Below are 14500 nucleotides of genomic sequence, written 5' to 3'. Positions count from 1 at the left end.
TAAATCAGAGAAAGAGTATATTAGGGAGATGCAAAATTTAAAAGTTCACTGTGATCTATTTACAGAACTTACCAGTTGTTTTCTTTAGGTTGGGTTGGGAAGGAGATCCAGTAGAGAGAAGGGCCACCGGAACATTTTGGGAAAACGTTTGCTTTCCCTCAGCTTACCGTTTTTTCTCTCCACGTTCAATTTTAATTTTTCCACCCCTTTTCTCCAGAAGATACTGCTACAGCTGCTGCAGCAGGTGCTGTTACAGCTCTACTTAGTTTTCAGTTTTCATGTCCAAAACATGAACATTTTGCAAAATGTTTCAGTTTTTCCAAATGATTCCCAAGGTGAGATTGTATTCTATTTGCCAGCAGAGCACATTGGTTTCTTTAGTGAATCAGAAAAATGTAACTTCAGCTCATCAAAAGGACAACTTTCCACAGATTACAAACTGCTTTTTCGTTTGTGCCTGGGGAAGATATTTAGGGGGAGAAAGCATTTTATTGTGGATGAGCCTTTTTTTGTGCTGAGCTCCAGATCCTAAAGTGTAATGATAGTATCCGCCATGGTGTTAATTTACGTTGGACTGGTTGCTCGTGTTTGGGGAGGTTTTAGTAGGGTTGGGTGAACAGTTTAGCAAAAAGACCAAGCTAGTTCTAGGAACTGAACATTGCACCACACACCAGGCCATACTGGTTTCAGAGAGTTCAGTGCTGGAGCATGAGGAGGAGGTCAGCTGCTTCCCCATAGCCAGATCAAAGGATTGCATGTTCTGGTCTTAGAGCTTCTCAGAGTGCTGGCTCCTAAGCTAGAACCACAATGGGAAAGTATTTACCTCATGACATGAAGACCATCACACAGTGACACAATTTGGGTTTGGCAAAATTTGAACTTTAACCCAAATTTGACCTAGCTTCTCCCTGTTTGGCCCCTCCTAATTGTCACTTGTGAGGGCACGTGTACTGTGGTAGAGAAAATAATTTGAATGCTGCCTGGAGTAAAGATATAAGGTGCCATAAATAAATGATACTTCAGAGAGGATAATTCTTGTGGTATCCCTTCCTCCCTCTAATATTAAACAGTACAATAAGCCAAACATAAACTTTACATCTATTTATAAATTATTTACAAGAGACCATTTTCTCTGTGGTACTGCATAGTTTTCATGCAGGCTTGAGCATTTGTGTGATCTATACCAAAAAGTAATGGGTGTGTTAAATTTTGGAGTATGACCCAACATTGAACTATTCTCCTGAGTGGCAACATTATATTTCATTGAATTCTTTTCATTAATCTTGATGGGAAAGGGACCCTAAACAGTTAAAACAAAATTGGGCTGTTTTGGAGACTGTTTTGTTCAGCCAATGTATTCTTTCAAAGGATTCTATCATCCTTTTGTGGTTTACTAAATTTGTTTATACAGCTTGAAAACACAGATCAGTACAACCTAATTTTTTTCCTGTTGCTGTTTTTCATGGATAGTTACTGTGAATTATTTTGGGTGAGTATGACAATAATTACTCATGAGTAATTGCATAACTATAAATCTCAAACTTGCTTATCATAATTATGTATCATTGAATATAATGACATGATGGTAACGCTAGTTATTAATGAATACTGCACTGTACTTCTTTTTTAAGTGTGAATTTATTGCTGGAGAAAGGTGCCAGATTGGTGTCTTGGGAATGAAAATCCTCTAGGCAGACACAGGACTGATGATAGCAGTGCACCCTCCCATACGTTTTCCCACCAGTTCACTTCAACCCTGACCCATGAAACCATCACAAAGGCCTGGTCTACGTTTAAAACTTAGTTCAACATAGGTACAGTTCTCAGGGGTGTAAAAAATCCCCACCCCTGAGCTCTACAGTATGCCATCCTAACTGCCCATGTAGGTGCACTGAGGTGGATGGAAGAATGCTCTTGTTGACGTAGCTACTGTCACTCGGGTAAGTGGTATTCCTGCACCAATGGAAAAGCCCCTTCTGTCACTGTAGGCGGTGTCTACACTATGGGATTATGCTGACATAGCTATGGCACCATAGCTATGTCGCTATAGTCCCCGTTGTGTAGACATGGCCTAAGAGTGAGAGAGTTGTTCAACATCAGCCACATTCAGTCCTTTGTGCCTCTGATCAGATTGCCAACAAGAGTACCTCCTGTGGTGGGTTTTGGATGCACATCTCCTGGAATCTGAAGTGAGATCACAGATTGATTTCCTATATGCCACAAAGCAACCATCAAATGGTAATGACTTCTGATCACTACCAACCTGGGCTGGATTTGCATGGTCCAATGGTGAAAAGCTTTGTATTCCACTACCAGTTTCCAGAGCCATGCAGTCCTTCTGTGCTGTATAGCAGCATTTTCTAAAGTTTTGAAAGCTAAACTCCCACTCCAGGAAGATAAAACCAGTTGCACCCTCTGCCATCTTTCCATGGGGAAATTTGCCTTCCATGATCCTTTCACTACTCCGTAGGTGGCACGACCCACACTTGGGGGCAATGATGCTGTACATTAACAACTAATGATTAACAAGTGTTTAGTTACAGATTTGGCAATAATTTCACGCAGACATTTAATATGAGGTATTATTGCAAGTGAAAACATTTCATTGTTGGAATTATATTTGAAATTTTAGACATTTTAAAAACAACCCTTCCAACTGCATATAGGATTTCAAGCAGTGATCTCTATTATGACAGTATATTTTTAGCTATGTCTAAATTATCTATTTTTCCCCCTGCCTTCCCCCCCCCCCAAAAAAACCCAACTAGTTAACATAGAGTTTAGAGGCTAGATTTTGGTGCAATTCAGGAAGAGGGTGAGCAGAGGTAGTTTTACACTACCATCACATTTGCATGATTATGACTTGGCTCCTAGTATAAGTTAGAGCAGCCCCAGGGCCTGCTCTAACTTGTGGTCCACCTCTGTATAGTTGTCTGTGTGCTGCTCTGGAGCTAAGAATCCCTGTAACTCTGAGCACTATGAAGATACTCCTTCCCGTCCCTTGCCCTGCTCCCAGAGCCTGTAAGAGGCACAGGCTACATCAGCTAACATCTGTCTTGTGTAGGGTGACCAGTCGTCCCGATAAAATCAGGACTGTCCCGATTTTTAGGTCTTTGTCCCGTGTCCTGACCGATGCACGGTTGGGATGCCATTTGTCCCAATATTGTGCCTTTGGCCACTCCGGCGTTTGTTTGTTTTTTTTGCTTCGGCAACTCCGGATGCTTTTTTTTTTTTTTTTGGCTTCCCCCCATGTGTCCCGATATTTTCTCCATTTAATCTGGTCACCCTAGTCTTGTGCTGCTCCTGCACCAGGCCCATTGTAGCCCCCCTTTACATGGCTGGGAAGTATGTGGGGGAGGAGGGGCGGAGCTTGGGCCAAAATCCAAACCTAGATTGCTAAACTACAAGTAAATTAGCAATTAGATTGTGCAGCAATCTATCTATAGTCTTCGTCTTAACCTTTCACTTCATCACTCTCCAAAAATGTAGCCTTCACTACTTTGTGTCTGTTTTCACTATATTTACCAGAATCAAAATCTGAAAATATACAAGATTTAAGATGTGCACACTCATATGAACGGCTAATTTGTCTTTTAATGATTTAATGTCTCTTAAAAACAGATGAGTTTGACTAACAAATCTCTTGGAGGAGCACTAGGTGACTTCAGCAAATCATTTATCCCTTTCTAATTGTTATAGGGTTCTCTAAAATTCATGTGGGTTCAGCTCCAGCTTATAGAAATGAGCCAGAGCTGCCAAGTTCAGATCCAGATCCAAACCTCCCCAGAGTTTGAGGGACATGGATCCAGTGTTCTGGTACAAACCCATCTCTAATCAAAAGCATGAGGAGAAGTGCAGTTTCAGCTCAGAACTTGCTGCATAGCAACATGGAGAAGGGAGGGGAACTATCTTCATAGCAACAAAGAAAACAGCAGCAACAGCAGAAGCAAGTGCTTCAGCCTTAAAGAGACAAGTGACAGCTCAGTAAAAGAACCATCACTGCCTCTTTTAGATGGGAAGAAACAGTATAATTCTGTAGGAGTTGCTTAGATGGAGGTTATAGTTATTGCAGAGAAGTTTGGTTTTTGGAAACACGGGCAGCTGGGTCAAGCGGATCCAGAAATCTGAAATATTCTGGATGGCCTTTGGTTTAGTAGTGTAAAGAGAAGATTATCATCTAAGTCTGCTGTTCTGTAGCATGGCTGATAAATCGGATGACACTCCAAATGAGCTACCTCATGCGGCTAGATTTCACTAACCTGATTCTCCTTTGTTGCTCACAAAAGGGCAAAATTTAACAGAAGAGCTGCTATGTTAAGTAGGAAGGAAGAAGACTAGTGCCAGGTTATGGGGCAAGCACAAAATGGGTTTGTGGGAGACTGAAGATTCTACACTGATGGTAGATAACAAGAGCAGAATCAGCAAGACCCCAAGCCATGCCTGGCAGCAATGCCCAGGAAAAGAGGTGCAGGGCAGGAAATAGAAACACAGTGAAGCTGCATGATGGTTACGAAGAACTGTTGGAGCTGTCTAGGTGGGAGTGCTACTAACAGAGGGATCCGGGATACCATCAAAGGAACAATCTTGTGGTAAACATAATAGACTAACAGTGAATGGACAAAACCTTGAATTTGAAGTGGACAGTGTAACAGCTGTTAGGGTAATTTCAGAAAAGAACTGCAAGGATGAGGCTCTGCAAAGAGCTGAATGAGATCCTGCACTGTTCAGTAACTGTGCATTGGCTGCTGGTCTCTTTCATGTTCAAAAGAATGCTAGAGAAAGAAGAGAATCACCCTCAACAAACAGGACATGTAATAAAGGGTTTTGAAACACCACTACTAGGGCTGCAAGTGGTACATGGCCTGCACCTAAAGGTCTTGGAAAGCTGTATAGCGTCTTTGTTCAAAAGGGAGCAATACAGAAAGTATAGCCACAAGTTATTACTGGCAGTGCAGTACACAATAATGCTCCCGTCCTGCTTCCATTGAAGTCAACAGCAGAGCTCCCCTTGATTTTAACCCCAACAACTATGATTCTCTTTGCTCTCATTCAGCACCACAATACACTCAGACATCCCTTCTGGGGAAAGCCAAAGAAGAATTCAAGAAAATGGACAGTACTCTGGTCATTTCCAAAGAGAGGACCCCACCAAGCAATACAGCAAAGCTGGCTGGTAAGATATGGCCCTCACACAACTGAACAGACACATGTACAGAGAGTGCATCCTGCATTTGGCCAGATATCAGCTATGTAGTCAAAAGCCAAGTTACAGTCAAACCTTGCTCATTTGTACCAGTGACTGGGGACCCTCTGAGAATTACTAATTTTTATCAAATTACTGAGAAATTTGAGCATTATTGTCTAGCACACTTTCTGTCACTTATAAATAATTAACATTCTGTATTCACTTACTTTGACCAGGGTCTTTTTTTAAAAGTAAGAGAGTTCTCCATCGCTGACTAGTTTGTACTGTAGCGTGTTTTGTAAAAACAAGGATTGCTGTTAATCTAGCCCTCTGTTATTAAATCTTTTCTAAGACATAGGCAGGGAGTGCCTTTTATTTTTTAAAATGTAAACTATAAAAAGCATTGATTGGTGAGATTCCACTGTAGTCCCAAAACTAACTGACTCAGCAGCAGGCTTTTGGCAAATCCCTTCTGCGAAAGTGAGAATACCAGTAACTACATTTGTCAACCTATTCTGGAAGTGCTGTTTTAACCAACTCTCATTTGACATAATATCAGCTCTGGACATTTTTCAAAAGCAAAATCTCTCAAATCATGATAAAATTATCTTTGCTACTGAAGATATTCCGGACATGGTGGAGACCACACTGAAGGTTTATTATTTTTAAAATGTTCCCAGTATGCCTGGCACTGAGGTACTGCCTTTAACATGGCCTCATAGTGAATAAGCAATACAAATTTGGGGAAAAGGAGATCATATCTGTAGGTCAAAAGTCCAGCAAAAATGAGAAAATTCAAGGCAAAACTGAATGCCAAGTGTAAAGGGGGGTGAGGGGAGAGGTGTCATTATTATTGCCCTCATTGCTTTTTTTGATTCAGATGCCTATAAAGGCAAAGGTTTGGCTCAGTTAATGCCATGGACTCTCCATGCTGATAACAAACTTGCCCTGCTCTGCATATAGGCACATGGCCCCCGGATGCTGGAGCCCCAAGTCCCCTCTCACGCCCCCACAGCCGGAGGAGCTCCGGCCTGCCCACCTCAGCTGTGCCGGCCGCCCCCCCCCGCAAGCGCCGGGCTGGCCCCAGCTCCTGGTCGAGCCACTGGCCCCAGCTCCTGGACAAGCCACCAGCTCCCCCAAGCGCCAGGCTGGTCCCAGCACTGCCCCAGGCAGCCAACTCCAGCAGCAACCCAGGCCACTGACCCAAACCCTCGCCCGTCTGGGCCGGCCTAGCCTGAGTGCTGCCTTGGGTCGCCCCTGGCCGCCCGCGGCCTGAGATCCAGGTTGCAGCCTGGAGCTGAGTGTTCCTGCTGGTTTAAGGGTAGAGGGAAAGAGGGAGGGATCTCGGGGCACAGAGTGGGTGGGGTCAGGGGAGGCTTAGCCTGCTCTGGCCTTCAATACCTGCCACCATATATAGGCAATTGTTTCCTATATTAAAACAAGTGATCTGATGTTCCAGTAGCATGCTTACAGATACCTATATCTGACCAGGAACTGCTTGTAAATCTATAATTAGTTATCATAGTTTAAACAGACTGAGAAAGTAACTGGAGCCTTTTTGAATAAACATAATTGTCAGTATAGCAAGCCCCCTGCATTATGAATTCCACCATTATTGCTGTTGCAAAGATGGCATTAGACGAATATCATTTTGTGAATTAACCTTTTTCAATTCATAGTTTATTATAACCTAGAAGAGTCAATTTGTGAAGACTTTTTTTACATGACTCTTGCTGCTTTAAACACTTATTACTTGCTCTTTACCCTTTGAACATATTTGGTTATACTTGCCTGGCATAATGTATAACCCTAGGTCACAAAGCTGTAGCAAACCCTTTTAATTTATGGAGGGTTTCATTTTCGCCTACTATTATAAAGATGGCAAAATTGCCTAAATTTCTGACAATAACATCAGGCTGGCTAAGGACACAAAAATAACTGTGTCCTGTGACCAACGACTTTACCATCATTTAAGCTTTGATTACGTAACCAGCAGTGCACCCACTTTTCCTGACTAATTAATAACTTAAAAAGTACTCATCACCCAGTATAATGCTCTGAATAATTACTCTGTAATAACTGAAAAGCACCATGTCAAACTCAACATATCCCAAAATATTTTTCTTTCCTAATTATACTTTACTATTAATACAAGGCATAGTCAATAATTGATTAAAATAATATTATGATGAGATTGGCTGCTTCTACAAATAAAGTTTGTTTACACTATACTTAGCAATTTCTATATTGATGTTTTTCCACTGAAAGAGAAAAAGAATACTACCTATTTTAAAATTGGTATAATATCACAAAAACTGTTCCCTGAACTCTCTCTATATTTTTAAAATAATACTTCATTGTTGAGGGGGAAAAAAGCAATAATTGCTATTTATGGAGGACCTACACAAAAACAATATTTTAAGGTTAACTCCTCTCTTCATTGGCTTTGAAGCAGCAGTCAGCTAACAATACAACTTGCCCTTGCTGTGCTGACAATGAGTCCAGTGTGCAAAAAAGAAATTAAACAAAAAAAGACATTTTAATTTCAAGGTTCACTGGAAAAAACATGGAAAAAAAATCAATGTTTGCCAAATTGAAAGACAAACTCAGAAGGGAAATAAAAAAATTTATTTACAAGAGTGAGGGTTTTATAAATAATGGGGAGTTGAAAAAAACAAAAAGAAAATATGTCAGTCTTAGTTCTGGATATCTGTGTAAAATTTCTGATTATTCATGTATAATACAAGACACCATGAAAACAGACAATTATATTGTTAGCAGTTCCATATTTATTAGAAAAAATTATAATTATAAGGCTAGTCACCAATGTGCATGAATTTAGAGTGAATGATACTGCAAGGTATTTGGAATACCCTACTCAGATCATATTGCTTGTGGCTCTCTTCCTTAGAATTTTTCAATCTTCCACTCTTCTTTTATTCTCTCTCTCACACGAGGCAACTATTCTTTTTAAATTCTTCTCCTACGTGGAAAAAAACACTCTTTTCCTCCGCAGGCCCTCCATGCTGCTGTCTAAATAGAGCGAAGTCCTTGCAAGGACTTCTGAACACAAAAAACAATGGTCAGGTCTAGAGCTGGATGGTGAACTAGGTTTCTGGTTTGGATAGTTTTCACTCTGAATAATAAACACGTGACTCTGCCTAAGGAATAGGGTGATATGTGCTTTAGAAATGCTGATGGATCAGTGAGATAGAATCCATTTTGTACACTGTTACTTTTTCGCTCCCACTTCGCTATCAAATCTCTATGTGTGGGTACCACTAAGAAGGGTCCTGGATTCCTCTGAAGCTAAACTGTTTATTTTATTATTACCATATAGCAGCACATGTGTGCCTGGTGCTTTACAGATAAGTAAGAAGACAAGGTCCTTGCCCTGTTGAGTTTAGAATCTATCTTATATAGACAACACAACAAAACTGATATCATTTCTGGAGGTAGAGTAGGGTCATCTGACAACGTAGTTGTCCCTTGATAAATTTGCCAGAGAATGATTCCACTCCTTGGCGAGCCCCGTTATACTGCTGGAATAATTATTGAGCATACCCCAGGGGGGTAGGCAGTTTGCTTTGGCATGTTGCCTTACCACTAATTATTTAATATTGGCTCATCTCCAGTCCTGATATATGGTCTGTGTGGGTTTTTTTCAGTTCTGGGGCCACTGTTTGTTTTTAAAATGGGGAATGAAGACTGGCTTTTCTGAACAATACTTTGTAAGAGCTTGTGCTAACATCCTGCTATTCTGATGTTTTCCATAAGGGGGCATGAGTGTAACTGGACACTGCAACTACAGCGCCAGCAGCGTAATTCTCAGACTCAGTCCTAATGACTTTGGAGGGCTTTACGAATCTAGACAGGTAGCATCAACTGATTTATTTCTTTTTTCTTGTTATTTTTCTCTCCATTTGGTCACTAAGTTATTAACCACAAACAGAGAGAAAAGATTAAAAAACCCAGACACTTCGATAAGAAGATGAAAATGTCTCTCAGTGCCAGGGCTTTCTACTATACCACACAGATGACAGTGTAAAGCTTTCTCTTGGACAGAGAAAATCATGGTCAGAGAGCGCGCAGCCAATGAACCCTTTGGGACCGATTTTCTGTTTATGACATTCTGGCTCCTGTTAGGCAGTCTCTATAAGGAAAGCCTGAAGAGAGAGCTCAAGCTTCACCTATGCATAATATTCCACCCTCCATCCCCGCTCCAAAAACCCTCCCAAACCAAACAGCCCACCAGCCCACAGACATTGTTTTAATTTCATAACAATGGGTAATTCTAAATAACTTTGGTATTTAGTATTTTATCTAGATTAAAAACCTAATTTCCATCCGTGTTTTTAATGAGCCCCAGTTTAATCTAGACAGGAGAGGGAAGGCAAGAAAAACAGAGAGAGAACAACAACTGATTGCTTTTGTTCTGAAATGTACGTTGCCCCTTCTTTTTGGAAGGGAGGTGCATAAGGTCAGGGATGGAGCTATTGTTTCTTTGGTGCCATCTGGAGCTTCCAAAATCTGAACAATGCCTGTGAGCACAAAACAAACACACACACAAAACAATTCCTCCAAATTAACCACCAATATTTTTAATTAGAGTCTCCAAACACATGGTCTCCTCTTGCAAGCCCTTATGTGAATGTATAGTCCCTGTGAAGGCAGCTGACTTTTCATATGAATCAAAGGTTACAGGATCAGGCCTGTATTTTCCATCATATTTGGAAAGCCCTTTCTCCCTATTTGTCATTAGACAGTCAGATACCAGAGTCATCTATAACAATATTTATCACTTACATTTTGTTTCTAACATTCAAAGCACTTTATAAATTTTATCAGTTTAATTCTCACAACAGCTGAGAGAGGTAGTATTAGTATCTTCACTGTACAGCTGGGGGAAAGGTGGGATGAGGAGGTTAAGAGTTATTCAAAACCAGAATGGAAGATCTAAGATTAAGAGATCTAGGATTAAAACTCAGGCTTTTACAATAACCAGCCCCTTACTTAGTCACTAGACTATACTTCTCTCTTTCCTTCTTTGCTTTCAGTATAATAGTAAAGATTTCCCTTCTTCCGGGCTTCTTATGAAGTCTGCAAACATTGGGCTAGACCTGCTGAGTGGTACCAAAAACATTGACAAATTTTATAAATTTAGCCAAGTTGCCACCCCTACATTGTACTAGCCTGATGACTGCAGACTATGCTGGTGCGTTATAGAATTTGTCAATCTTTTTGGTACTATTCAGTTGGTCTGCAGCTTATTCCAGGAAGATTTTAAAACTTGCAGGGACATGGCTCAGCTCCTCATCTTATGTAAATCAGCACGACTCCACTGACTTTAATAAAACTATGCTGATTTACAGTAGCTGAAGATCTAGCCCAGTGTCTGCCAATATGAGAAGCAGTGAATGAAGTGTCAATAGATAAGACTATAATCACAATTTTGGGAGAGGAAATCAACAGCTACTGTACAAGAGGATTTTCAGTCTAATAAATTAAACTAAATGAGGCTGCCACACTGAATGGTGGCATAAAGCCATGGTTGCTGGCATGATATAACATTATCACATAATAGGTGAATTTGACATGGACAGTAGGTGTTGATTTCCTCTCTCAAAATTGTGATTACTGCCTTAACTACTGACACTTCATTCACTACCAGTTCCTCAGCTCCCTTCTCCCATGCTGACAAGAAATAGCAGGTGACCTAAAATTGTAGGCCTTGGAAGGATCATGTGAACATACTGAACACACTGATGATGATTAATTGGTTTCCTTAGCAACTGAGAATTCTGAGATTATATTCCCTTGATTATTGGTGTGCTCAGTGCTAATGTGAATAGTGGAGAGGAACCAAAGTAGAAGTGTAGCATCCATTAATTGCGTGCACCCACAAGGACCGAAAGAATACCCACTCTCAGCAGACTACCTGACCCACAACAATGAGATGGTGCTCTTTAAAACTCGAGCCTAATAACAGACACAACCCTCATTTTGTGAAAAAGCAGGCAAGAGCCTTTATTATACGGAAAGAGTTTGAATCAATATATATAACTCAAAGAATGCCAGCTCTTATTCATGGGGGGGATCACCTTTCCCACTGGTATTATGCCACCTTGTTAACATATGGGGCCTGATTCTGCACTGCCTTACAGCTTATGTAGTCATTTATACCTGTGCAAAATGGGAATACAAGGTTACCACATTAGAATTTTCCCTGCACTTATACCAGTGGTAGCAATATACATCCATTTTGCACTCACTTTGCATAGCTGTACATGATTACACAAGGTGCAAGGCATTAGCGGGTCAGACCAATGGGAGGTTTTGGTGAGCAAGGAATGCAGGCCCTTGATGGAGCAAAATAATGTCAGTTTCTCTTCCCCAAAGCCACCCAGTAACATTCACCTTCAATATTCTGCTTTCTCTTCACATGCAGGAGATGCTACTGAGATCAAGAGAATGATCACATGTCGGGAATGCAGAATATGAGAGTTGAATACCTCCGATCCTCATGGTAAGAAACTTTCCATAGATCTGTAAGTACAAAGATGTTAATGTCAGGCTTCCAATGGGGCATTATAAACCATGAGGGGTGCACAAGTGTGTTGTTAAAAAAATACTAATATAGCTTTAAAAAAATAAAAAATCAGAGAGGCCAGTACACTTGGATATTTTGCTTACAATTATGGTGCACTATGAAAGGAAGGTATTGTTCATATAGAACAGTCATAACAATTCTCCTGATCATGCAACATACAGCTGGAGCCTCCTGCTAGCACTTGGACACGAAGTAAGAGACTACTCATTTCAAAGTAAGCTTTATACTTTGTTCTCTTACAGGAGGTTTCTTTCCCCCTCCACTTTTTACTGATTTCTGTGTAAGCTCATAATGGGCTAGATCAATAATGGGCTAGATTCTGCCCGCGCTTACCCTCTCTGTCACATTACTAAGACCAGTGGGGTTAACTGATGGCAGCATTGGGCCCACTGTCCTACATTTATTTCACAATTTGTGTTTTGTTAAGTATACTCTCTCTAAAACATGTAGACACAAAATTTCAGGTCATCAGAGAAGCCATTTTCCTGCACACCTCTGGCTGCGGTGCTGCTGATACAGGAGACAGCAGAGTTTGAAGGCAGTGGAACACCATGGGACCCACTTGCAAGGAAGTGAGTATGCTGAAAGAAATAGCAGATGGGTTTATCCCTGAACATATTGGAGAAAAGGAGATTGCTGACTAAACAGGAGAAGCTTCAGTTCAACACCAAACATTCGTGTTTCCTTTTTTAGTTTAGCTTTTACTGCTGCTTAGGTGTGAGTGTGGCTTACTGAATCAATACTACTGGGTGACTCATTTACAGTCAGGAGAAGTGGCACAGGAGCAAGCAAACACAGCAGAAAACAGGGGAGTTTGAGAGGGAGTTCTGTGGGAGGTGGCAAGCCCCTGTTACTTAGGGGCAGTGAGTTCTTGTGTGGGTTTTATTTTTCAGTTTGCAGAATCTGGTAGGGGGCAGTGTGCTGTGAGAGAAGCAGAGCCTTTGATCACAGTAGAGCCTGGATTAGGGGGCAGGGCTTACTTGTTTTGGGCTCTCATAAAGGCAGTGAAGCAGCCAGTCAGCAGCACAGGACCCAGCAAACAGAGCTGAAAACAGGGAAGTTTGAGTGGGAGTTTGTAAGGGGAGCTTCGGGGAAAGAGTGCGGTGTTCAGGTTTTGTTTTGGCATTGGTTTGGGGTTTTCTGTGTTTTGCTTTCCTTCACAGGAGTTTAGGCAGGAAGGCTATGACAAATGCAGAGGCAGCAGTGGTAGCGACCCAAGGAATGGAAGAGACAATGAAGATGACTGGCTATGGAAGCTGCGGGATGTACGTTGCTCTGGAGTGGATACCCAAAAATAGTTTTGTTTGCTCGACATGCCGCCTGACAGAGCGGATGGAAGAGAAGATGCAAGGTTTGGAGATGCAGGTGGAAACTATGGTTGAATTTTGGGGGAATTCAAACAGATTATAGAGAGGCAAGAGGAGACTGAAGGGAAAACTCAAGACTTGCAGATGCAAGCTGCACTGGAGAACTGTGAAGGTAGACAGCCGGAGGAGGAAAGTGGCCAGTGGAAGCATGTGACTATGGGAACCAAGCAGAGGAAAAGACCAGCTAGTGAATGAGAAATAGAGTTCAGGAACAGGTTTGCTGAGCTGGAAAATGAAGAAGGGGCACAGCAGGCAGTAACACAAGGTGGGAGGGCAAGGAAGAAGAGAAGAGCGGCTAGTCCTACAAGAAGAGGGGAAGAGTCAATGGAGATAGCCAGAGTTCTGAGTCCCAGGAGGACAGAGGCTGACTCTCAGAAGATTGCAAGTGAGAGCAAAAGACAAGAGGACTTTCAGCCAGAAAGACCAGGAGAAAGATCAGAGAATCACTAACACCAGGAAGAGGCAGGCCTATGAAATTGGTGACTCCCTATGAAAAAGAACTGACAGTCGAGTCACCTGAGTTGATCTGGAGAACAGAAGGGTGTGCTGGGAGCTAAGTTATGAGATGTGGACCTGAGGCTGAGGAGGATCCTAACGGGAGCAGAAAAAAATCGACTGATTGTCCTTCACGTGGGATCAAATGATACAGCTAGATTCTCATTAGAATGCATCAAGGGAGACTATATCAGGCTGGGGAAGATGCTTAAAGAAATGGAGGCTCAGGTGATTTTCAGTGGGATTGTACCTGTCCCAAGAGGAGGAGAATGAAGGTGAGACAAGATTATGATGATCAACAGATGGCTCAGGCAGCGGTGCTATAAGGAGGACTTTGTTCAACCACTGGGAGGACTGTTCTCATGGACTCCATCTGAGTAGGGAGGGAAACAGACTTCTGGGATGGAGGTTGGCACAACTGATTAAAAGAGCTTTAAACTAGGAACTTGGGAGAGAGGGTTGGAAGATGCTCCTGATTCTAATATTGACTGGAAAAATCAAGAAAAAAAGAAAATACAACAATGGAGTAAGGAAGAGAAGTGGGTAGGAGAATGGACATTAAGAGGAAAGATAGTGCCAATACCAATGACACTAACAGTCAGGTAGGCAATATTGGCAGAAGAATGACTGTACCTAATCGGGTGGAATCCGGGCAAAGCCAGGCAGAAACAACTAAGATGTTTGTACACCAATGCAAGGAGCCTAGGTAACAAAATGGAGGAACTATAATTACAGGTTTAGGAAATGAAACCAGATTTTATAAGGATAACAGAAGAAACATGGTAGAATAGTAGTTATGACTGGAGTACAAGTATTGAAGGATATGTTCAGGTTGAAGGCTGT

General features: G+C 41.6%; 2 long non-coding RNA genes across 2 annotated transcripts in view; one reads left to right on the top strand and one right to left on the bottom strand.

Annotated features, from left to right (window-relative positions):
• The window catches only part of LOC125641869 (uncharacterized), a 206514-nt gene that overhangs the window by 130373 nt on the left and 61641 nt on the right, over window positions 1-14500 (top strand). Inside the window, exons 3-4 of the long non-coding RNA XR_007358176.2 lie at window positions 11634-11711; window positions 12246-12367. This is a non-coding gene — a long non-coding RNA (uncharacterized LOC125641869). The remainder of the gene's footprint in view (window positions 1-11633; window positions 11712-12245; window positions 12368-14500) is intronic.
• The window catches only part of LOC125641870 (uncharacterized), a 73650-nt gene that overhangs the window by 7137 nt on the left and 52013 nt on the right, over window positions 1-14500 (bottom strand). The gene's annotated exons all lie outside the window — the stretch shown is intronic.

Source organism: Caretta caretta, chromosome 8 (assembly GCF_965140235.1).
Source record: "Caretta caretta isolate rCarCar2 chromosome 8, rCarCar1.hap1, whole genome shotgun sequence".
NCBI lineage: Eukaryota > Metazoa > Chordata > Testudines > Cheloniidae > Caretta > Caretta caretta.
This window is presented reverse-complemented; position numbering and strand designations above follow the sequence as displayed.